Source organism: Mercenaria mercenaria, chromosome 8, assembly GCF_021730395.1.
Source record: "Mercenaria mercenaria strain notata chromosome 8, MADL_Memer_1, whole genome shotgun sequence".
NCBI classification, from domain to species: domain Eukaryota; kingdom Metazoa; phylum Mollusca; class Bivalvia; order Venerida; family Veneridae; genus Mercenaria; species Mercenaria mercenaria.
The window spans coordinates 9623185-9650074 of NC_069368.1; positions in this window are offsets into that span (position 1 = coordinate 9623185).

Genomic DNA, 26890 nt, shown 5'->3' on the forward strand with positions numbered 1-26890 from the left:
TACACACTTTTTTTCCAATTAGGTTATGTTAGATGATTTCGTTTAAACGAAATGATTTCGTTTAAACGAAATAATCATTTCGTTTAAACGAAATAAGTTATTTCGTTTAAACGAAATAAGTTATTTCGTTTAAACGAAATCATTTCGTTTAAACGAAATAGTTATTTCGTTTAAACGAAATTAGTTATTTCGTTTAAACGAAATGATTATTTCGTTTCAACGAAATGATTTCGTTTAAACGAAATAAAAAAAGTCTCACATTACCTAATTGGAAAAAATGTGTGTAACATGTCACTTTAGGTGCACCGTAGGAGGCATCCCTGGCCGAGTGGTTAAAATCGCTGGCTTCAAATCACATGCACTCACCGATATACGTTTGAGTCTCATTCGGGGCGTTGAATTCTTCATGTGAAGAAACCATCCAGATGGCTTACGGAAGGTCGGTGTTTCTACCCAGGTGCACGCCCGTGATGAAATAATGCACGAAGGGAGGAGGGGGCAACTGGGGTCTTCCTCCACTATCAAAGCTGGAAAGTCGCCGTATGACCCAAATTGTGTCGGTGTGACGTTAAACCAAACACAAACACAAGTAAAACAGAATGCCTTGCACAGATGGATGGAGCAATTTCCTAAGTAAAACGCACGCCGAGTGTTGCTTGTCCTGTAAACACTTGTAGATATTGGCAATTCCGTTTTGTAAACATTGTAGGACAGCTCATATTATTAAGTAAAGCAGTCAATTCCTTGAGTTGATGTTCTTTATAATAAAGTTTTTTAGAGCAGTTGACAAATTCTGTTACAAGCATTACATGTCTGCTGTTTATCAATTTCAAGAACAGTGAATGAACACTTCAAAATTATCTCTGATATTTTTTGGTAGTAATTTTATTAAATGTTGTGTTACATGTACGTAATTCACACCAAGCTAGTTTTCGGGGGCTAAAGGAAAACTCGAAAATCTTTTTATATTTGATACGAGTTACGACAATTTTCCGTTCAATCGTTTATTTCTTGTCTCTAAAATAGCTGTGAAATGAATGGAAAAAGCCATTCCTCTAAATCGCATATTCATACAAAACTTTATTTCAACGGCTGAACGGAAAACTGTCGTAAATCCCTCTTTATTTAATATGAGTTACGACAGTTTTCCGTTCTATGACTGTAAATAACAACGAATTTTTTTCGCAAAATGTCTATATTTGTAGGGCTTATAGGTGAACTGCCGTAACTCTTTATTTTGTTTCATACGAGTTACGACAGTTTTACACCAGATTGTCCTTGATATCAAGTCTCTAAAATAGCAACCAAATTTTGTTCACAATCCATTACTTCTTGTATAATGATGTGTCATAAACAAAATGTATAATTAACACTGACTACTTACCCTACAATAATTGTTGGCACTAATTTTCAATTAAACACATTAGACAAGGTCTTTGCTTGAATTCTTTTCTAAATTTGTTAGTCTAATTAGTATATATTTACAAGATAAGTTTAAAAGAATATTAGACAAAATGTTGGAGATAATTGCCTTGAAACAATACTGTCTCTGACAAAATTTAGCACTTAGATATAGATGCTCATATGTACGAAACACTATCAAAGACCGATGCTTTCTTCAAGATTTTACACTTTACAACTTTAAATGATCAAGCACAACAGCGCAAATTTCATGATTTCACACTTCACAATTTACTTGTCATTAAGAAAACCAAATATTCCCGAAAAAGCTTGATCCATAAGCTATAACGCAAATGTACAAAGTATAAAAATGTAAAGTAAAAAGAGACTTCAGCTGTCACTAAATGTTAAGACAATTAAGTTTCATTAAGTGTTGTGCCAAAGCCAGCTAAGGTCTAGACAACGACATTGCAGAAGGTTGTAAACAGGAATCGATAATTGTATTTAAACAGGGTCTAGGTCTAGCCCTGAGGGAAACGATAAAACAGAAAAAAATAAATTAAGAGGACACTTGGGTAAACCAGTGGCTGGATAAACATGTAGACAATAAAACATGCAGAAAGACATTAGACTTAAAACTTAGCCTTGCATTTTGAGAAAAAAAATCAAACAATACCAAATCATGGAAAGAAAAGTTTGTTTTACATGAAATCTGAACAGCGTATATTAGTCTACACAACAACTATCAGTTAACTGATATATACATTAAATTCCGAAAAAGGGGCCACACTTTCAGACTGTTCGGCACTTTACAAAACTCACTATTTTCAAAGAACTGTTATGTATCTTCGCTTCGATGTATTTGCAATGATGTCCCAGTGCTGAAATTTCACATAACTAGGTTGAACGTAGTTTTCAGTGATTGTTTATTTTTATTTCTTTACAAATGGTATTCATTTTTAAAGGGAGACAACATTTTGAGAATATCTTAAGTATCCGCCGCACGGGACAGTACGACAGAACATGTAATGGTCAGTTAGGTTGTTGGTAAAGATGTTGCTCGATTATCAAATATTTCTGTGTTTTGAAGATATATTTTAAACCAAAAACGTGCATGAATGTATGTACTCCTTAAGAAATTTAGAAATGCGAAATGATAACTACTGTAAACTTATTTAATCCGGGATGAAATTTCGTTGTTTTGTCAAAACTGGTTATTCCGTTTGGATTTCAATTTATGTTTTGCTTCTTAACTTATTCTATTGTAGTTTTACTCATAGTGAAGTCCGCATGGGTCTGTTTAAATTTATCGGTCAAATATTTGTCAAGCACACCAACAGTATATGAGATCATTATAAAACCTACCAAACTGGCATTATTGCAGACTAAGACTAAGCTACTATTTCAAACTTTGAATTGATATATTTTGTAATATAAATTTTTCATGCACAGGGGCCTCCGTAGTCGAGTGGTTAAGGCCACTGACTACAAATCACTTACCCCTCATCGATGTGGGTTCGAGGCTTCGAGCCTCACTCGAGGCGTTGAATTCTTTATGTGAGGAAGTCATCCAGCTGGCTTACGGAAGGTCGGTGGTTCTACCCAGGTGCCCGCTCGTGATGAAATAATGCACGGAGGGGCACCTTGGGTCTTCGTCAACTATCAAGGGGGCCTCCGTGGCCGAGTGGTTAAGGTCACTGACTTCTAATGACTTGCCCCTCACTGATGTTGGCTCGAGCCTCACTCGGAGCGTTGAATTCCTCATGTGGAGAAGTCATCCAGCTGGCTTACGGAAGGTCGGTGGTTCTACCCAGGTGCCCGTTCGTGATGAAATAATGCATGGAAGGGCACCTGGGGTCTTCCTTCACCATCAAAGTTGGAAAGTCGCCTATAGTTGTGCCGGTGCGACGTTAAACCCAACAAAATAAAATAAATATTGTCATGAACATTTTTATAAAGAATGAAAAATATTCTCTCCCTTCTAATATTTCCAGGTCTTAATAATCTCAAAACAGCCTCGGCATCTAAATAGAAAATTATGATATTAATAAAAATTGACTTTGTATGAAGAGCTATATTCATAATTAAATATCATATAGTAATAGTTGACTGTCAGAGAACACTAGCAGGAGTAAACATTTATATTGTGTTTATTGATACATAAAAACTTAATGAGCGTTTTATCGTTCGCAAACTTTTAAAGTTACGTTCTAGATAAACAGGGGATAATTAAGTTGTAACTTCAAATCAGTGACGAGATAAATAATACAAGAATAGTCTATTACAGGAAATATGCAATTTGGTAGTTTGCTCTCGGTGAAGGAAATAATTACGCTTTCTGTAAATTTTCAAAGTAAACTCTCTTCTCCTGTTATAGTAAGTGATAGTATTTTCACACACTCTTGGATTTTGAGGTACAATGATTTGCACTCATTCGATGGTATTTATATGCATTAAACATACATTAAAGATGTTTTTCACAATTATTTGTAGCGGACAGAATTTTTTGTAACTTTGCATATTTATAGATTGATGTATGACAAGTTAAAATAAAAAATAAAAATAATAGGTACCCGTGCTTCTTTTTTCAATATTCAAAGTTTATTAAGAACACTAAATGGGTATTTTTGTCTGAAGAAACAGTACATACATGTCATAATAAAACTACTGCAAACAATTATTTATTCAGAGTTTCACTCTGATGTTACTGTTTATGCATCCGAATTAATAACACCACTATAACTATGCATAAAATGTCAACATATAGATATATTAAATCAGAAAAATTACTCTTGACAGATGTCGAAAGTATCTGAAACTGAGAAAAACACGAAGTATTTCTTAATGATATGAAAAATCTAGCGGACAGAATTTTTCCAAATTTTATATTATGTAAGCTAGAACTAAGACAAAAAAATCTAAACCAAAAAAATAATATCAACCCGTGCTTGTTTTCAAGAAAAATTAAAAAATATTCACTCCACCCATAAATGTATTTTTTCATTACCCCACCCACCTAAAAATTATGAACATTTTTTTTTCTTACAAAACAAATTGCACAATGTTATTATCAGTTTCTTAACCAGTATTCTTACTCACATGCGGAATAATGCTCCTTTAAGGTTGCATGCCTCTAGGTCAAATACTTTTTGAGATACGTGCTACACAAGCTTTCACATCCCATTTACGTATATATAGACCACGTCAAGGACATAAATCTGTTTTTATTGAGTGAAACCTAAAAAAAAAACACTGGTGCACAACTTCGCATGCTGAATTTAATTCTTGTGTGGTTTCATGACACTTGGCACATATAATTTTGAGGTACATGCGACACAAAAGTTTAGACCCTTTATGTACAATTTGACTATCAAGGGCCATAACTCTGGTCTTACTGCGCGAAATGCGGGATTGGGCACAAAAAGTATAACAACACTTTTAGGAAGTCACATTTGAACTTGAAGGAAATATATCTACGTTAAGATTTTCTGGAATTTTATTTGACTTGGAGTCGGCTGCATCATTACTGGACGAAATAGTTTACTTTCAAATTGGCTGTCCACAATGTATTCGATTCGAGCACTTCTTACAACTACTCCTCCAATAAAACACCATCACTTTTAAAGGTAAAATATGGATGCACGACCTATATTGTCAGTACATACGATATCTTTTGCGCGAGTGCTCTGCATATCCGACAATTATGCACTTTCGGCGGCGAATTCTGAACTTTACAGTGGATATCGCTTGCTGCGCGATTGAGCTGCGCACAAAATATTGCGATGAACTCCTTTAACAGAAGCATTCAAATTACTTCTCTAATAGACCGTTTAAGATCTTAGTTTTTAGTTTTATAAGTATGAATATTTCGTCGAGAACTCTCGGCATTTGAAGATGAGTGACACATTATGCATACAAGATCAGTCTAATGTATTTTACAAACCGGCAATTTTGTATTGATTTTCCATGTCAAAAAACATAAGTGAATAATCATTTCCATTCAATGTGTTTGTTATATTTCGGGAAAATATATATTGACCATGCCAATAGAATTAAGGTTTAGTATTAAATTTGATCTCAACTTTACTTTAGGTTGTGAAAAACGAAATTAACCAATATGTCTTGTTTTGCAATGTGCTTACATAATTATGTAAACATTTTGTTGTTTCCATCCAGCTAGTCATGGTACTATATACTTCACATAATAAATTATGCATTTTACCAGACTATAGTGGAATCTTATATAGACGTATTCATTTTCATATTTGTTTTTATCTTTTCACGACTTATTGGACCAGTCCGCAGACAATAACAAATTCGTCGTTCGTCGGAGTAAAAAGAAAGAATACAAACTCTCTTAAAAGTACTTTTTAAAGCTCAAAACGTACCAAAGAAGACGAATAGAAATGTATGTGTTTTCCACTATGTATATCATCCTTTCTGTTCAAATCTTAATGATGTGAAAAGTTTGAATATAATTGACAAATCTGTACACATTGAAGAAACTCGCCAGACATGAGATGTAACCGCATTATCACTGAAAGAAAAAAATTGAAACATATAACCAGTGTGTCTGAGAAACCCATAGAGTGCCCATCTATTATCCGAACGTCGTGCCAAGTCCTAATAAATTAATATGTGTATTTTGTTCTCCATATTTGAATGTCTTACATACGAGAACTTGATAAATATAAGTAGTTTTCAAGGAAATATATTTAATTGATTTATCTGATAATAATAGAACAAATGTATTTTACGTTGCCAAATGTCGCGTCAAATATTTCTTTTTATTCAGGAAAGTGGAACAATTTATCAGCATATGAGAATTTTTTTTGAGAGAATACGTTTTTAAGTTGATCGTCTTGCAGGATATCGCCATCATCATAAATATCTGTCTCAATATTATGTATGCGTGATTCATGCCAAACAACGTTCTCTCGTGTATTCTTTTGACAACAGTCCTGTTTTAAATAAAATGCTACCACGTCTGATTCTCGTGTGGACGTTTTGGGCAGTAGTTTTACTGGAAACAAAAGCTAGGTCCTCTACATCTGTATTTATAGTGTCATGAACTATTTATCATTTGTAGTTAAGCAATTGCATTACTTGCCTTGTTTTGTTTCGATAACTGTACAACTTGCAGTTGAACAACTATATTTTTCCAAAGGACCATGAATCAGAAGTTTCTCCAGTTTTATATTACCGAGGCACGTTGTAATAAATGAGAACATCAATAAACACTACATATTTAATCAATACATAATTTTTTAATCAATTAAAGTCAACCTCTTTTGTTAGATTACAAAAAAAATGAAAACAGGGTATTCATTTCAAAGAAAAGACCAAAGGAAAAGCTCATTCAATTGTCCAAGTCAGTTGTCCATAGCGGGTTTCGTATGAAATATCTTAGTGTTTGGATTGGTGTTTGTCCTTTTATAAAAGTCTTTCACGCTACTACTTGTCACATCCTCGGTGTCTCTTATATATGACAATGCTATCACCATAAACAGTGTCAGCTGAAACAAATACGTATAACTGTAACTGTTAACATTTACTGTAGCCGTAATGGTCTATTTCTGAACAAAGTGTCTTGATTAGAGAGGGTTTACAATATTGTAGCTTTATTATGTACATGCTGCCTCATAGTGTATGACGTAAATACCTGGTCTTACAAACAAATACATCAACTTCAATGTTTAAGAACAATATAAATTATTAACCTGAACTGATTTAATGCAAATATATGGCATATGTCAAAACCAAGACTTTCAACCCCGTTACAGTTTTTAAGTATAAGATGAAGTATCTAATAGCACATGATTTTTCCTTAATAGAATTCCGCTAAAGCCGGTGCTAGGGGGCGAGAGGGGTGTTGAACATTCCATAACCTTTCATGAACAGGCTCAATCAAACCGTGTCTGTTATTATGTTGCCTTGTTGCATTCTATGCTTCCAACGGATCTTTGTCAAATTTTATTGACTGTGCTCTAACCTTTACTGAAAATGACGATGAATCACTACGTTCATAATTAACTACACAGATACTCATTTTCAGAAATAGGTTTCGTGCATCTGTAACAAAAATGATTAAATGTCTGTTTTTCCTAAACTTTATAATACAGACAAGTTACTTGCAGCGGAAACAAAAGTTTTATCTCGGGCAATGATACTGTTATGTCTACATCGAACGGATACCGTCAATGTTTCTCGAGGGACACGATTATTACCTTACTTTTTTTCACATAACTGAACTGATATTCTGCTTTTAGTAGTGAAAAGAAGGTTTTATGACTGTAATCAGGACCCTGTAAAATCGTATCGATTGTTCAGTCGGAGGTGTGTAAGAGTGTAATATTTAGTTCTAAATAATGTATAAGTTTCTTTTAAACGACCGTATCATCTGTCAAAATTTATGCCGAGTTCCATATTTGGGGTTAAATTATATTGTTTTGTCTGGGGTGTCAACATTAACAAAGGGCGAATATTTTGTTGGGGATAAATTGACAGTATTTTAGCCACAAGAAGAGACCATCATATTTTAAAAATTATACGCATTGTTTGTTTTGTTTTTCAATGATATACGCTAGTTCTTCCTAACTGACTTAGAAATAATAATAATGTATCTGTAACTCTAAATTGTTCAAGAGTTGTCATAATTATTTAAACGGCGGCATAAACATGTATATTAATATGAAATCATTCACTGAGCCTATCTCTGTACAGATAAATCATTGGCACATGAAACTAAGATGGAACAATTAACAGTAACAGACAACTAAAATGTAATATGATATGTGTAGTGACTATTACTCCGAAATAACTACACTTAGATAATCACATACATCATCGTAATTAAAACAAACAATATTAGTTCGAAAAGAGATATGTGATACATTTGCTTTGAGCCTCAGTGTAACAAAGTGCTGTATGTTTTGCTAACAAAAAGGTAATGATCTGACAAAATTTCAAGAAACATTATAATAATTATTTGAAGCTCCACTAACATTGTACTTTGTTATGCAGTGTAGTAATCTTTATTACAAGCAGATTATTGTTTATTGATTGAACCATTTTCGTGCAAGCATACCACTTTTTAGATAAATAAAATACAAAATACATTGTTAAGCTTATTGACGTTTAAAGATGATATCCAAATGTAAACACATAGCACCAATTCATGTTGCGTTGCAACCCGTGCCAAGGGAGCCCATGGGGCCTTCTTCCACCATAAAAAGCCGTGAATTATCGCCATGTGACCTATAGTTGTGTCAGTTCGTTTGTTTTGAGTTTAGCGCCGTTTTTCAACAGTATTTCAGTAATGAAACGGCGGACAGTTAACCAAAACAGTGTTCCTGGGTTCTGAACCATTACAAACCTGTTCTCCACAAGTAACTGCCAACTTCCCCACATGAATCAGAAGTGGAGGATGAATGATTTCAGACACAATGTATTTTATCAAATCGTCAAGAAGAACGTACGCATCGCCTTTGGATTGAAGCACAGACCCCGCGATACGTAGATATGTGCTATACCTATTGAGCTAAGCGGGCGGGCTATGTAAAAGTGACAGTGTGACTTAAAACTCAACAACAAACAAATCAATAACCAAGCGTATTTCCTATTTCAATTCTTTTTCAGCTGACATGACGTATCACAACATGTATATTATTACCTAATCTTTTAATATTTATTTGCTTGTAGGCCTTATAACGAGATAAAAGTGTTTTATTAGACGCAATGTGTAAAAGAATCTCTAAATGTTAACCCATAACAATTTCTAATGAATGTTGTCGGTAACATATTATTCCTAAATAAGACTAATAGTATGGGTATGCGTTTGAAATATTTATCGTAAGTTGCTGTCTTTACTGCTTTTATCTTATGTATTTATATGTTATTTACATATAAATACGTAAGAAAAAAGCAGTTTACATATTAGTTTTAGTGGTGACAGGACGCGAAGTTTTCAAAAAAACATGTACTTGTGACGATTTTCCCAAATTAAAAAGTCGAAATGCAAAATTATATTTAAGAAATGAAATTTGTTTTCGGTGTTCATGCGAAATTCATGTTTAATTTGTCGATCTTATTCTGTCGTTCATATCGCATGAACACCGAAAATATTTATTTCATTTCTCATATTTACATTACATTTCCTTTCCAGTTGTAAATAAGATTATTTTATAAGTTGCACACATTTTGTTGCATTCAACATTTAAAGTCAGCTTCCCGGCCATTCTGTTCTCTTTGACTATACGCGGACGTCTTCAAAACAGTGGCCTGTTATCACTCGGCAGCGTTGACGTAACATTCGCGTCTTTCCTTTTGCTGTTCATACAAAATGCATGTAATAATTTTCAATGGAAAAGAATTGGTTGAATGTTAAATTTGAAAGTGAAACGTAAATTTTGCTAACAAAAGACGCTTACAACTCTTCAAAAAATAGCAAATGAAAGATGTATCACATTCATGTTATTAACTTACATCAAACATTCAGAAGTTTTACTTGAATTTAGACGTCAAAGTTATGTGTTGGTGCCAGCTTAAAATATAAAACGCATCATTTGCCGTTTCTCTCAGGAAAAGTTTAGTAAAATATGACTTAATACTTAACATGAAATGTTTAGGGTAGTTTATTCAAATTCTTCAGAATTGAGACATAGCATTTAAGTAAAACTTACTGGTCATATAGGAACAACGTGTCAGTTGATAAGTCCGGTATAAACACTTTCATTGTTTTGTATCACTGAATCAACAAGAAAGAATTTGCTTGTTTGTTTACTTGTTTGTTTTAGGTTTAATGACGTTTTTCAACAGTATTTCAGTTATGTAACGGCGTGCAGTTAACGTAACTAGGGTTCTTTGAGTCAGTATTAAGTACAAACCTCTTTTCCGCAAGTAACTGCCAACTTCCCCATATGAATTAGTGGTGAGGGACGAATTATTTCAGACACAATGTTTTCATCAAATCGACACGGAGAGCATACGCCTAGCCCAGGGATCGAACTTCAGACCCCGCGATACGTAGATATGTGCTCTCCCTATTGAGCTAAGCGGGCGGGATAAAAGAAAGAATTCATATGTTATCTACTTTACAGATCATTGTCAGAACAGTAACTAGATTCACCTAGTATATAAAATTTCAATATATCTGTTCATTAATATGCTGCCCTAAATGATAAGAAGATGAATCATAGCTACATTTTTATCTTGGCGATACTCTTATTCCAACACATTTTAGAGAAGAAATATAAACTAAAAAAACCTGATAAATGTTTGGAAATTTATACCAGATGCAGAAAGCTTATCGTAGGAAAAATAATGCAATTTCCTATGTAAGATTTAAGATTTTGTCGAATAAAGTAAGGCAATTAACATTATGAATAATAATGATTAGGATATGGAAATTCTAAAACCTGAATGAGCTCAGCATGAAGGAATAACCAAAGAGATACAAAATTGTTGAATATTTTCTTTGTGGCTTCAAACTACACGGAAAATAGACTGTGAAAAAAGGTCCTTCAAAATGCATATTAATTTTTAAACTTCTTACGAAATAAATTTTTTTTCCATGTACGAATTAAAATGTGGAATCTAAGGAACAAATTATGTAAGCATGCGCGTTTAAGCATAGACAAACTCAAGATAAAATGCAATTGCTGACTATGATCAATGGGATACTTCCTCAAATACTACTTTATATCTCTTAGTTATTTATAAACCATAGACAAAAGGAACTGTGACAAAATCGCTGCAAAAGACATCTTAAGCGAAAAAATAGTTTCATTCACAAGAGACGACCTATCGCCTGTTGAAAATAATTACAAAATATATAAATCGAACAATATCTAGACACAGACAAATCACTAAAGTACACATGTTGTATTTAGTTACAAAATAAGGCTTGTTTGGAGCATTACTTGAAAAGTATTAATAGTATTTCATTAAAATGTCAAAGAATCATAACTCTACCTTACCTAGTTTTTGAATTATTTCCCTTTATTATACAAAATAAGGCTTGTCCGGAGCATTACTTGAAACGTATTAATCATGGTATTTCATTAAAACTTCACAAAATGATGAAGGCCATTGACAGAAAGTGCAATGCCAGAGAACCATGACTCTACCTTACCTAGCTTTTGAATTATTTCCCTTTATTATGCAAAATAATGCTTGTCCATAGCATAACTTGAAAAGTATTAATGGCATTTCATTGAAATTTCACAAAATGACAGAGGCAAAAATTACTCTTAATGATATGTCCCTTACTTTAATTATCTTCCTTTATCCAATTTTCTTCTTTTTATTATCTGCATTTTCTTTTTTGTTTATAATACGTTATTCCCAATATTGGGACAAGCACATGCATCAGGGAGCATCCTTCGGTTCTACCCATTCCTTGTTTTAAAACGTTTCATTGCACTTCAATGATGTATCCCATAGCTAACGATATCCGTTGATTTCGTGCAAATTGCTTTTCAAATGACCGAGTTAGTTCAAACTGAAATAAATACAGTCATATCAACTGACCAATTTACTTGTCACATTGTAAAATGGACGAAAAGACTGAAATTCGTAGCTATATTAAATGCCGCATTAGGCTTGATAAAGATTTAAAGCAGATATTTGATTAACTGTGTGATATATATGGGCCTCAGGCCATTTCAATGCGCGGTTGGAGCTTTTAAAGCTGGGAAATTATCTATCGAAGATGATACACTTTCTGGTAGGCCTAAAACCTCTGTAACCAAGGCAAACATTGCTGGTCGAACAGGATGCGCGATTGTCGGTAAAAAATATAGCCAGTTGTACTGGCATATCAGAAGGCAGTGTGCAAACAATTCTGAAAAAGCGTTTGGACGTGAGAAAGGTTGCACTAAGTGGGTACCTCATTTGCTCACTGAGGAGCAAAAGAAACAACGCCTTAAATGTACCCGGGAAGTTTTGAAAACATACAAAGGCTGTGATAGTCGGGTTATTTCTAACTTGCTAACAGATGACGAAACATAGGTGCACATGTTTGAGCCACCGAGAAGAGTTGATTATTAGCAATTGAAGCGAAAAGGTCAAAAACGCCCCTGTATTGCCAAGAGAACCTTAAGTTTGAAAAAGATGTTGTACGCAATTTTCTTCAATTCTAGTGGGCCTGTCGTTTCAAGTCCCTTATCCATCTAGTCATACAGTCACAGGACGACTCTACAAGAACTCTGTACTGAAGAAAGTGAAAACCTTTTGCAATAAGAAACGTACAAGCAAAGGATGGCCAGGAGTTCGTCTTATACATGACAACGACTCCTCTCACAAGTGCGAGGTTGTTAAGTCTTTTTTGACTTCTGAAAAGGCGGAAGTTGTAAACCATCCGCCTTATTCACCAGACCTGAGTTCCTGAGACAGTTTTGTATTTCCAAGGCTTCATTATATGACTGTATATAGTGGAAAATGTGTTTATAGTAGTGAACTGTTTAGTCAATATTCATTGCTGCGTATTCAGAAGCTTTTCTCCTAAGGAGGTGGAGTAGAACACAACAACAACAACAATACCCTCCAAGTAAATACACCAACGTAATCGTCCATATATAACGTTCCTTTTAAACTGTGAGTTTTACTCCCCTAGGCCGGATAAAATGATGTTTGTTGTGTTTCATTCATTGTACATCTTAGTCCTTCCTCATAATTTAACATGAAAGTATCATATAGAGCCCACATTCCTGATTAGACATTTATCAGAATATTGGTCTTGATAACATCTGAGCTAAGTTTGAATCTCGGTCATTTCGGATGAACAACTACGTTTAAGCACAATCTTGTGTATGCAATAAATTCATTCCATTATACCGAAACTAAGAAGTCAATTTCGCATGTGGGTCATGATCAGTCAATAACAAGGTCACTAAATACAACAATAGAAATTCTGCCAACACTACAAAGGCAGTGATTTTCTCAAACATTTATGAAACCTCATCAGACTGTCTGTTTGCCTAGGGTCTGCAACATAGACACCAGTATCGTTATATCATCTCCTGTTCTATCAGTACTACGTATACTGCTTTGTTCGGCGTGGAGTTTCCTTCTGCAACATATGTGATTACACTTAATGGAAAGCTGTTTTGAACAAACAGAATGACTAAGCAGTACTTTAACAAACAAAGGTCTTGTCATATTTTCTGGTCCTTTGGGATCATGGAGTCCATTCAATTGATGTGTAATATTGTTCCGCTTAAGTCGGTGCTAGGGGCGTGAGAGGTGTTGCATATTTCATTACCTCTCATGAACAGACTCTATCAAACCGAGTCTGCTATCATTCTGCTTGGTTGCATTCTGTGCTCCCAAAGGATCTTTTTACAGATTTTATTACAAGCTTTAACACTTGTACAACTATTAAACAGAAAATAAAAACTTAAAGTCTGCCTTCTACAGAGGGATGGATCACTTTCCAAAGTAAAAATCAGGTCTGCTTGTCCTGTAAACACGTTGAAGAGATCGACTGTTCCATTTTGTAAACATTCTACGACAGCTCATATTATTAAGTAAAGCAGTAAATTTATTGAATCGATGTTCTTTAAAAAACGTTTATGGGTGCATTGTACGAATTCTGTTACAAGTATTACATGTTTGCTGTTTATCAATTGTCAAAAAAGTGAATACACACGTCAAACTTCTTTTTAAATTATCTCTCATAGTTTTTCGTTAAAAAGAAACCGAAGCCATTTTTAATGTTTTGATACATGTTGTTTATTCGAGCTAGTTTTCGAGGGCTTAACTGTCTTAAACAATTTTTTGTACGAGTTACGACAATTTTCCATTCAACTATCAATTTCTCGTCACTAGAATAACTGCGAAATGAATAAATCAAGCTATTTCTTCTATAACGAATATTAGCACAAAGCTATATTTCAATGGCTGAACGGAACACTGTCGTAAATCCTTCTTTATCTGATATGAGTTACGATAGTTTTCCGTTCAATCCTCGATTCCACTCTAAATAACAGGGATTGTACGGCTTGTAGAAAAATATCGTAACTCTATTTTTATTTCATACGAGTTATGACAGTTTTCCACTTAATCGTCCTTGATTTCAAGTCTCTAAAATGACAACCAAATTTCGTTTACAATCCATTACTTCTTGTATAACTATGTGCCATAAACAAAATGTATAATTAACACAGATTACTTAACTTACACTAATTGTTGGAGCTAATTTTCTCTCAAACACATTAAACAAGAAAGTCGTTACTTGATTTCGTCCCTAAATTTGTTAGTCTAATTAGTAAATATTTACAAAATGAATTAGAAATTTAACAAATACTAGACAAAATGTTGGAAATGCTTGAATATTTAGCAGTTCTTTATAGTTGCTTGCATGTACGAAACATTTTGAAAGACCGATTTTTTTTCATGATATTACATTTCACAACGGTCAAGCAAGACAGCGTAAATTTCATGAAATGTACAAAGTGAAATAACGTCGTGTAAAGTAGAAAATAACTTCGGAAAGAGTAGCTGTCAAAAACATCTCATGGCAGTTAATTTTCATTAAGTTTTCCTATAATTATCCTATCATTTTTCTATGTCAAAGCCAGTTAAAGTCTAGACAACGACTTTGCTAAAGGGTGTATGAACAAGAATCGATTGTTGTATTTGAGTCTAGATCTAGCCTCAAAGGGAACGATACAACAAAATAATTCAATTAAGAGGGTACTTGGGTAAACTAGCGACTGCATAAGTAGTAAAACATGAATAAAACCAGAAATGTATGTATTCTCTAAGAAATGTAGAAATGCGAAAGGATAACTACTGCAAAATCATTTAATTACGTTCGGATGAAATTCCGTTCTTCTTTCAAATTCGTTATTCCGTTTGGATTTGAATTCGTGGAATTCTAATTTTGAATATAAAATGTACAAGCATTTGTTGTGTTCGTTTGGATGTAATTCCGCGGATTGATGCAACCGCGTAATCTACGAAAATTAATTACACAGGAATATTTTTGATTTCACAGAAGACAAAACAATATTAGAATCTATGATCTTCGCAACGGTTAGTGATATACTTGAGGATTAAAGCAGCTTATCTTTTTGTTAAGTAATTAAAATATTTACATTAAAACTCTATAGATATATTTGTTGCTTCTTTGCTTTTTCTATCGTTATTTTACACATAGTGAAGCTCGTATGTGTCCGTCTGAACTTAACGGCCAAATATTTGTCACGCCCATCCACAGTATATGCCATTTTTATAAAATCTATCAAATTTGAATTCTTGCTACTTTTTAAAACCTATTTAAAACATTGAATTGATATCTTTCGTAATATACATATGTCATGCACATTTTTATCAGAATAAAAAAAAACTATTTTCTTTCCGTCATATTTCCAGGTCATAATAATTTCAAAAACAACCTCGACATCTGAAAAGAAAATTATAATACTGATATAAATTGATTTTGTCTTAAGAGCTATACTCATAACTGAATATCGTGAAGTAAAAGTTGACTGTCAAAGAACGTGTAGCACTTTTATAGTAGTACAAATTAATTTAGTTTAGTAACATACAAAAGCTTAACGAGCGTTTAATCGTTCGCAAAAATAGTTACATTATACTTCTAGATTAACAGAAGGTAATGAAGTTGTAACTTCAAATCAATCATGAGATACGTAATACCAGCATAGTCTATTCTAAGAATTGTGCAATTTCGTAGTTTGCTATCAGTAAAGGAATCTTCTCCTATAGGATGATACTTTGATACACTCGTCGAGTTTGAGATGCAATGTTTTGCACGTATTCGATTGTATTCATGTTCATTAACATATGATAGTATTGGAATTATAGAAACATTCATATTACTTCACATATATACCTTTAAAATCTAAAGTTTTATGAATATTTCGTCGAACACGCTACATTATGCATACAGTACCAGTCTGATATAGTTTACAAACCGGCAATTTTGCATTGATTTTCCGTGCCAAAAAGCGGCTATTATTCATTTATGGAGTAATTTATTTTTCTCAATCCATTCAGAATGTGTGTTGTTTGTTGGGAATATTTAGACTGACCAAGACTTGCCAATAGAACTAAGGTTTAGTGTTAAATTCTACATCAGTTTTACTTAAAGTTGTGAAAAATGAAATTAGTAATTTCTTGTTTAAATGGTGTGCTTACATATGTAAAAATATGTTGGTTTAATTAAGCTAGTTACTATAGACTTCACATATGCGTTTCACTAGACTATATTAGCGCTTTTGGACTAGTCCGCAGACAATAACTAATTCGTCAAAATAAATAAATGACTACATAGTCTTTTTCAAACCTCAAAACTTACCAAAAAGAAGAAAGGAAATTTATCTGTTACCTATTATGTATATCACCCTATCTCTTCAATTTTAATAATGTGAAAAATAAAATTTGCAAATAATTGACAAATCTGTACAAATTGAAGAAAATCGCCAGACAAGAGATATAACCGAATTATCAATGACAGAAAAATTGAAAATATATCCATTATGTCTGAGAAACCCATAGAGTGTCCATTTATCATCAGAAAGTCATGCCAAGTCCTAATATATCAATATATGTATTTTCTTTCTCAAAAGTAGGAAGTCTAACATAGAGGAACTTGATAAATATCGAGTAGTTTTCAAGGAAATATATGTAATTGATTTATCTGATAATGATAGAACAAATGCATTTTACGATGCCAGATGTCGCGTGCTGTATTTCTGTTAGTCAGGAAAGAGGAATAATTTATGAGCATTCGATATTCTGTTTTTGGAGAAAAAGTTTGTGTTTATCGTCTTGTGGGACATCACCATCATCATAAATATCTGTATCAACATCATGTACAAAAATGTATGCATGATTGATACTTCGTGTGTGTTTTAGACAACAAGAAGTAAAAAGAAACCGACACTGATGCTAAACAACATATTTGGACAGTGGTCTTACAGAAAACAAAATGTTACGTCCTCTTCCTTTGTTTTTATCAATAGCATCACATGATTACGTGTTAAATAGGAACTATTTATCATTTGTAGTTAAATCTATTTTCTCAGTGTAGTTGAACAACTGTCAACAAGGAACATGAATTAGAATGTTTTCCAATTTTACTTTGATGACGCACCTTGTAATAAATGAAATTGTAAATAAAAACACGTATTTAATCAAAACTGAACCTCTTTCGTGAGGTAACTTTTCAAAAAAAGAAAAGAAAAGAAAACAGGCTACTCAGACCAAAGATAAAACCTCGCCCAAGTTTCCAAGTCAGAATCGTCTAACCAAAATACATCTATACAGCTTAACACTGGTCGCTTTATGAAAGCTTTTTATTTACCAAGTTTTGCCTACTCATTTCATTCCTCTCTGAAGAAATAGTATGGGAAACCTTCTGTGATGTAGATTCCATTGACTCAATCCGTATTACAAATAAACGTTGGCTTTGTAGGTTTCCTTAATACCAAGTTAGTTTATACCTTATTCCGACGTTATTTTTCTATTTCATTAACAGCGATCTTGACATTGACTCTATTTGCAAAAACGCATACCTCAGTCTCCTGTAAGAGATAAGAGAGAGTTTACAACATTGTGGCTTTATTATATACATGCTGCCTCTTAATAGTCTATGACGTAAATACCTAGTCTTATAAATAAGTGCAACATCAACTTTTATGTTTAAGATTAGTTCCAACTGTGAAACATACATTGCCATGCAGAACTTTTAATTACCCGTAGCATGGCGATATCAACCTGAACTGAATATGTAGAAAAATATGGTATATGGCAAATCCTGTCAAACACATGAGATGAAAAAAAATGTAGATGATTTACTATGTACTAACCTTTGCTTAAATTGATAATGACACACTACGACAGTTCATAATTAATTACGCAGATGCTCATTTTCAGAGATATGCTTCATGAACTTCTAACAAACATGGCTAAATATCACGTTTTTCGTGAATTATTTACACAGAAAAGAACAAGAGATCGAACTCGGCTTATGATACTGTTATGTCCAAAACGAGCGGATACAGTCAATGCTTCTCTAGGGACAGGATTATTACTTTATTTTTTACCACTAAATTGAAATGATATCCTGCGTTTTAGTAGTGAAAAAGAAGATTTTATTACTGTAATCAGGACCCTGTAAAATCTTATCGATTTCTCAGTCAGAGGTGAATGAAGAGTGTAATATTCAGATCTGAATAATGTATAAGCTTCTTTGAAATTACCGTATCATCTGTCAAAATGTATGCCGAGTTCCATATATGGGGCTAAATTATATTGTTTTGTCTGGAGTGTCAACATTAACAAGAGGCGAACATTTTGTTGCAGATAAATTGACAAAGCTATTTTAGCCACAGGAAGAGCATCATCTATAAGATATATTACGCATTGTTTGTTTTGTTTTCAATAATATATGCGAGTTGATTCTCTACCAACTTAGAAATAAGTTAAATAATATGTTTGTATCTCTAAATTTTTAAATGCCAATATGTAATTATTCATTGCGCACATCTTGCCACAAGGAACTAAGATGGCACATTTAAAAGAAATAGTATGTATCCCAGATGTAATATGATAACTTGTTAAGTCGATATGTAGATACTGTCATAACGGAATAAACATTCTTAAATAACCATGCGTATCTTCGTAATTAGAAAAAAAAACATCTGTTCGGGAAGAGATATGCAATAAATTTGCTTTAATATATACTTATTTATTTTAGGTCGGTTCTGATGCCAGTTCAAAAACGTATGTATCAATCACTCTCGACACCTCATTCCTGGTGAATTTATCGCCACGAGGGTAGAAGAGAGAAGAGAAGCCCGTTTTCCTTTTCAAATGCTGAACACCAGAAAGGGATTTACTGGTATCATTTTTCACGTCTTTTGTATGATGCTCCTAGGGATTTAACCCAAGTCCTCCCGCATTCGAAGCAGACGCTCTACCGCAAGGCTATCGAGGCGGTTAAATTTGTATTGAAATGTTACTATTTCGAATTAGTTTTAATGGTTAGAAGACGCCAACGCTTTTAAACCAAAATTTAGGTGAAGGCTACGTTTTTTTATAAATAAACGGCCGAAATACAAGGTAATATTTGAAAGAGAATCGTATTTTTTTAACAAAAGAGGATTACATCTCATCCAAATATTAAAAAACAAATGTTGCAGTATTCTCTTGAGACATAAAGAATGATGCATCATACTGATGTTATTAATTTACATCAAATTTCTAAAATTTTACTCCAATTTAGACGTGGAAAATTCATTCTGGCGCCAGCTGAAGATACGAAACACATCATCTTCCGTTTGTTTCGGGGAAATATTTGAATTTCCAAGAATAAAATATCACCTAATACTCAACATGAAGTGTTCAGGGTAATTTCTTTAAATTCTTCGAAACTGAGACATAGAATTTTGGTCAAAAGTATTTAAACATTTAGGACAACGTGTCCTTTGATAAGGTCGATATAAATACTTTTATTATTTAGTAACAGTGAAATAATAATTGCTTATCAAGAAAGTTATTTGCTTAAAGATCACTGTTAGAACAATAGCCATATTCGCCCATAGAAACTTCCAATTATTTATGTATTTATATTGATCCACACAGCTGACACGCTAGCCTAAATGTTCAGTAGCCCATTTTTGTCTTGACGATACTCTTGATTCGAACACTGTTTTAGAACAGGAACTCAATATGAAACAAAATAGCATAAAAATGTAAATGTAACTGATATCAGATGAGGAAAACTAATTAAAAATATAATTTTCTCAATATGATTTAAAGGTCCACAACTAACACCCGAACGAGTATCATATGAAAACCAGAGTTTGTAGCTGAGACTTCCTATTTACTGAAAATATGACCCACTGAATCGGATCTGACCAAGTAGTCATTAATATTTTCAAGAATAACCAAAAAATAAACAAAAAATATTGCCGATTTCAAACCGAAAGTAGGTTTTCCGACTGCTTACGAACACGTCGCGCATCTTCGGATTTTTTCGGAAGAATCCTCCGAAACGAGACTATGATTTATAAATAGATGCAACATATATTATATGCCCAAACGATAACGTGATTTTTACAAGCTTAGCATAGGGGATTCAACATTCTTGTAACTCACAAAAACGTCATGAAAATCATTCTTATGATGCAGGTAATATACAGATATGCTACAAGTTTTCGGGAGGACAATTTAGGCCCTTCCCGAATAAAAGTGTTTTCACAACTTCGTCTGCAAACCTTTTCAGTTAATCTCTTTTCAGCATAGTTTTAAGAATATAAATGAATAACTTTCTCACACTGTAGAAACAAAATGTGATTGAAAATTACCTAAATACACTGATTTATGTACATATGGCTACATTAATTCAATAAAATTTTAGACATTAAACACATTGTCTTGGCCTAATATATTTCAATGTCAGTTTGAAAAATAAAAATTGGTACATCTCATATTTTTCATGCAAATCGTGTATAACTACCATTATGGAAATACAGTTATTTTGTCGCGAGTTTTTAAACGGATATTCGTTTGAATTAATTTTAAAATCACGTGATCCCGAAGAATTTCCGACCGATTACGGAAAAGCGATAAACACGAAAGTAGGACAAAATGACCACCCATGTCAGTCTAAGAAAATGCAGAAACAATCATTTGGTTCTCTGTACATGTGTTGATTTCAAGGGAATATTGTACGGCTATCGTAATGTTTAGTAGTATATTTCAAAATGTGTAGTCTTGTTTTAAGATTTATGTCTATTCATTTGTCTTTATTTTGCACCTTTAAGTCTTTAACAAATGAAGCTGAACATGTAAGCTATACTGTTTAAGGATGGAATCCAAGATATGAGTACGCTCAGCATTAAGGTATACATAGAAATATAGAACTGTTGGATAATAGATTGAATAATTCTTCAGAAATTCGTCAAGTCAAATGACTTCAAATATGAGGCAAAATTAACTATGATAAGGCCCTGCAAAAAGCATAATTAAAACTTATTACAAAATTAATTATATTGTTTTCCGTTTATGAATTTAAAAACAGGGAATAGAATACTTTTTCACAGTTTCATCTTTAAATTTTTGACCTGTTAGCCCGATAAATATATGCTGAATACAGGCCGGTCATACAACAAACGTATAGAACTGCGATTTATATAAAAAGTCAAGTATTAAAATCAATTTTTGTTATAAAATAAGTACATTTAAATTACATTGTATATAATGAAATATGTCAGGTGATCATTTGTAGCATAGTACGCAACCAAGAAAAATGATAACATACTTTGTTTAGACTTGTCATTAATGTATGCAGCACATATTAAACTTGTGTCAGAGAGATTTATACCTTGTTAATTTTGGTCTTCCGGTGTTTTTCAAATATCAAACGCATTATATTTGGCTTGAACTGAACTAGAATTTACGAATTTACGTAATCATATAAGGGGCCTCCGTGACCAAGTGGTTACGGTCGCTGACTTCTCATCACTTGCCCCTCACCGATGTGGGTTCAAGCCTCACTCGGGGCGTTGAATTCTACATGTGAGGAAGCCATCCAGCCGGTTTGCGGAAGGTCGGTGGTTCTACCAAGGTGCCCACTCGTAATGAAATAAGCACGGGTGGCACCTGGGGTCTTCCTCCACCATCAAGGCTGGAAAGCCGCCATATGACTTATGATTGTGTCGGTGCGACGTTAAACCCAACAAAAAACATAACTATATGTTTCGACAAAATAACATTGCATATGGAGCTTTTGTATAACAATGACTAGATACTTTCACATACATCTGATAAATCCTCTTTACAGTCAAGGATGTATCAGAGTAAGATTTTGTTTCGTAAGTATTTACTTCACTGTTAAAATTAAGCAAAGAAGGAAACGCATTTTCCCTATTTCGGCCTTTTATCCATTGCAAAGATTGCACGACAGCAGTTTATCGAATAGTCAAAACAGCTAATTGTCAATTCTATGCATGATAATTATTGTCTCCTTCGATAATGTTAATAATACTGCTTTTCTGGAAGCGTAACTACTTTCATTTAGAAACTGTCTAGGTAATTGTTAGGTATATTTTCTGAATTGCGTCTAATCAGAGGAGGCGTGGCTTTCCATTCCGACAAGCCACAGTCGTTTTTCATTTGTAATGCCATAACGCAGATATAATGAAAGTAAAGAGATATTGTTTTCAACTTTATGTTATTCTGCCTGCAAAAATTTACAAGGCTATAAGGCAACTGTTTTTAAAGTTTATTTTTAATACATTAGGGAACATACTAAGTCTTTTCATTTCATTGTAGTTTTGTGAGACAATGATAAATTTGAATTTACTCGATTTATTTCTAGTTTCCGTTGAAATATCACGTATATTTCAGTTTTGACATTTTGGAACTTATAGTCATTACTATCACAATAAAGTTTCTAACAATTTGGTTATTCAGATGAAAAAAGATAAAGAAATTTCGTCACTTTTTGACAATGGCAGACGGCATTTGTTGTACAGCAGATCACAATCTTATTATTCTATATTTCCTTATGTTTTATAATTTAATTTATAGTTTATACATTGTTGCAGTGTATTTAATATAGTTCTAACGTTAAGTAATGTTGCATTTATTCTATAGAATGTAGCATTATTTTATATTGCCCTAATTTGATACCGATGTTAAAAGAATGATGCACCATTTTAATTGTCCTAATCTATACCACGCCTTATAGAATATTGTGCTATTCTATATTCTTTCAATTTCTTATTACAGTTTATATCATGCTCCATTATTGTATTTTGACCTAATTCTGTCACGCATTATAGAATGATGCTTCATTTGTTTTCATTTAGATAACCTGATAAACAAATTGGATGTTGTGCAACAGAGTAAAAGGATTTATTAATGACTACTAGCTGTATTCTTGAATGTCAGGGGAAACAATTAACGACAAAGGAACACAACTCCATATTCACTCTTCTTACGACATTATGGTAACGTCGTTAATCTACAAATCGTTGAAAGTGTTTAGATTTGGCGAAATAAATGTATATGCATAACACGTTTATATTACATATTTTGCAATATAAAATACATTTGTGGTATACGTGCATGTGATTTCTTTTTCTTGTTTTTTTCTGTCTATCTATGTTTGACTAATGGACAATCTTCAGTTATGATCAATAATCAAGACTAACTAAAATATGACAATTTAATACTCACGTAAATAAATCTAAGATTTCTGAAGACAGTTTCGTGACTTAAATATTTTGAAACTCATTTTTAGTAGTTTACCAGGTGAATTTATATTTGCGACCAGGTCCTAGAACAAATGGCTTAGTCATCGCCGCTTTGTGAACATCTAATGTGGAAAATACTTTTCCACCTGCCAAAAACGTCCCGACTCCCGTATTTAATGATATGTATATTCTTTTGTTTGGAAAGACTCTAATTACAGTTGAATTATAATTACTGCATATCAAATAACTACTGCTGAACTATAGTTACTACATATACATTGCTTAAATATAAATTTTACATTTTAAATAATTACTGTGTAATAATAATTACTTCTTACTGTTCACCTATAATTACTATACACTAAATAACTACTACTTGAATATTATTACTACTTAAATGATTTCGCTAAATGATTATTACTACCGACATAATTACTGTTGTACTGTGTACATATCAAATAATTACTGTTGAATTATGTTTCATTTAAATAATAACTGCTCCATTATAATTACAACTTAAATAATAACTGCTTGATTTCCTGCTGTATTAAATCTATTTAACAGAGTAAGATAAAAAAAAAAGTTTATTTCTGTCTACTGTCTCTTTTAAATACTTTAAATACTCTGGACAGAAATGAAATATATAGCACTGACTTCAAGTTACTAGTATAATATCCCGGAATGTCCAGTGAAAGTGCAATGTGCAATGTGCAATATTCTAGAATGCAATAACAATTATTAACAATTTCAAATAGCCAGTTTTCTTATTTCAATAACATGCTCTTCAGCTTTTGTTTATATTCTATTCAAAATATTTCCTTTTTGCTGATTTCAGCTAGAAAGTTTATTCTGTATAGCAGCTTCAAAGAAGGATAACATGCAATCTTCACAATTTACAAATCAGTATAATTTCTCCTAGTCAAATTAAGAAATAATAAATATGTGCCTATATTTTATCAGTTAATAAAATATGGGCAGGAGTTCGGATGCGTAATAATTAAATCACGAGTGCGTAGCATCCGAACGACTGCCCATATTTTATTAACTGATTAAATTATTGGAACATATTTATTATTTCGATTCTAACCACGCAAATTCTTCGCATTTTACAGCACTACATTTTAGCGCGATATGTCATTCGGCTGGCCATATGCTATTATAAAAACCTCCCCACGAATGAAAAGCGTTGCATCAAACGGAATTTTCCGATATTCAATAAATTTTAATTAAATTATTAAGTAGTTATTGCCGTGAAAATGTTATTTTTAATAACATCTAAGGTCGGATATAGAAATCAGAGGTAAATACTTAATTTAGAGTTTATATATGCAGTTTCTAAAAATAGTACACGGCACTGAAACATACACGCTAGGACATTGCGGCGGCATATAAACACGTAAACACTTGAGTCTGGAAGATTGGAACATGAATTATGATTTATTTACTGTCAAAGTAGAATCTAGTTGACATTTGTGGTGCCTACAACGCAGAAATTGTAAACTACACACACGACCAGACATAGATGCACTGGTGGTGAAGTTGAAACTTACCGGGCTGAAACATTTTCTTACGGAAAAAATATAAACAAATAAATTCATCAGTTAGAAATTGTTTGTTTCAGAAAATTTGATGTACATTTTATTACTAGATCTACTAGCACTGAAAAATTTAGTCGGTATTATACGGTATGTAATGGAAGCAGAGTAGAATCTCACAGTCATGTTACAATCGTAGGGCGGAATGGAAGAGCTATATTTTATCGTAAATTCATGTATAGGCGCTTTCGCTATATGTTTATATAGCAGCTGCTGCGGATCGTGTTAGAATAAAGTGTAAAATTTGGATTGAAAGTTATCTTTCGGACGTTTTCTCTGTGGTGGCATTATTATGAATCATTTTCGCCTGGGTTTACTGATTTCTTTTGGCTCAAACATCTTTCATGAATAACCTGTGATCACATGATTAACATTGTTGACATGGAAGATCACAACCTGCAGGTTAAACAAAAGGAGAACTATAAAGTAATTTCATTTACTGGTTGGTTAAATTAGTGTGTTCGATACGTAAATAATTGAATAATAAATCTATCTCTATAAGCTCGCAGAACATGTGTGTCATTCAAGTTCAGTTATATATAATCAAATATATTCGCTTACTTGAAGAAATAGGGTGAAAATGGTACGGAATAGATCGTTTCAATACACTTTGGAATATAACTGAAAAATACTACAATAAAATACCAAACTAATAGTTCATTATTATCAAACTTTCCCTTGAAATTTTACAATTTCGGTAATTGTCTTATCATTGTCTTTAAGTCCAATTCATAGACTTTTTTTCGTCGCGAGATTATCCTGTGCTTGTTATCAACATTCAGTGCCATGAACCTGATTAAAATGCTTCTTAATATTAAGCTCTTCAGTTCCTCGTTTTAAAAGTCAGTAATATTATTCTTAATGTATCTGATAAGATAAAAGAATATAACGCGAACTTGGGGAAATATCAATTTTAAAGTCTTTCAGAGATTGTCAAAATCCATTATAGGAACAGTCGCCATCTTCATGATAATTTGCTGTTATTGCGATCGTGTCTGACGATACCGCCGATGTGTAAATAGTTTTGTGATCCTTTGTCAATTATATGCTTAAAATGTTTCACCTTAGTCCCATGTGAAGGATATAAACTTATAAAACATATTCATCATTATACAGGATAAAAGCTTGTTTGGTATGATTTGAAAAAAACAAATGTTAAAAACTGAACATAAAGAAATACTGTTAGTAGTGACAACACGATTTTTGGCTAGCGATTATCACACATTCCCTACATGCTATTTGTTGGACGAGACAGAAGGCATATATTGAGACCCTGTTGTATAAAAAGTTAATATAGTACTGATTTTTTCCAAGAAATACACACACTTATTACAAGTACTGGCTAACTTTAAAACTTTTCTTATCTGCAGTAACGGCGTCTAAACCCGTTTTCAAAAATACGCATTCACAAAATGCAGCCTGATATAGACATCCCGTAGAATGGTTTCATACATTCGCGCATTCAAAACATAGGTTGATAAGTGTAAAATACACCAACGTTTCAAAAGTCTAGTGTTTGTTGCATTTTCTTCAAAACGTGTTTTATTTCTTATTTTCGTTGTTGGTAGCAAGCAGATGTGTCTTCTGTTAGTTAGTGTTAATGGGGCATAAAAATACTTGATAAAAAAATACATGAACTTTAGAAATGATTTTGTTGTTGTA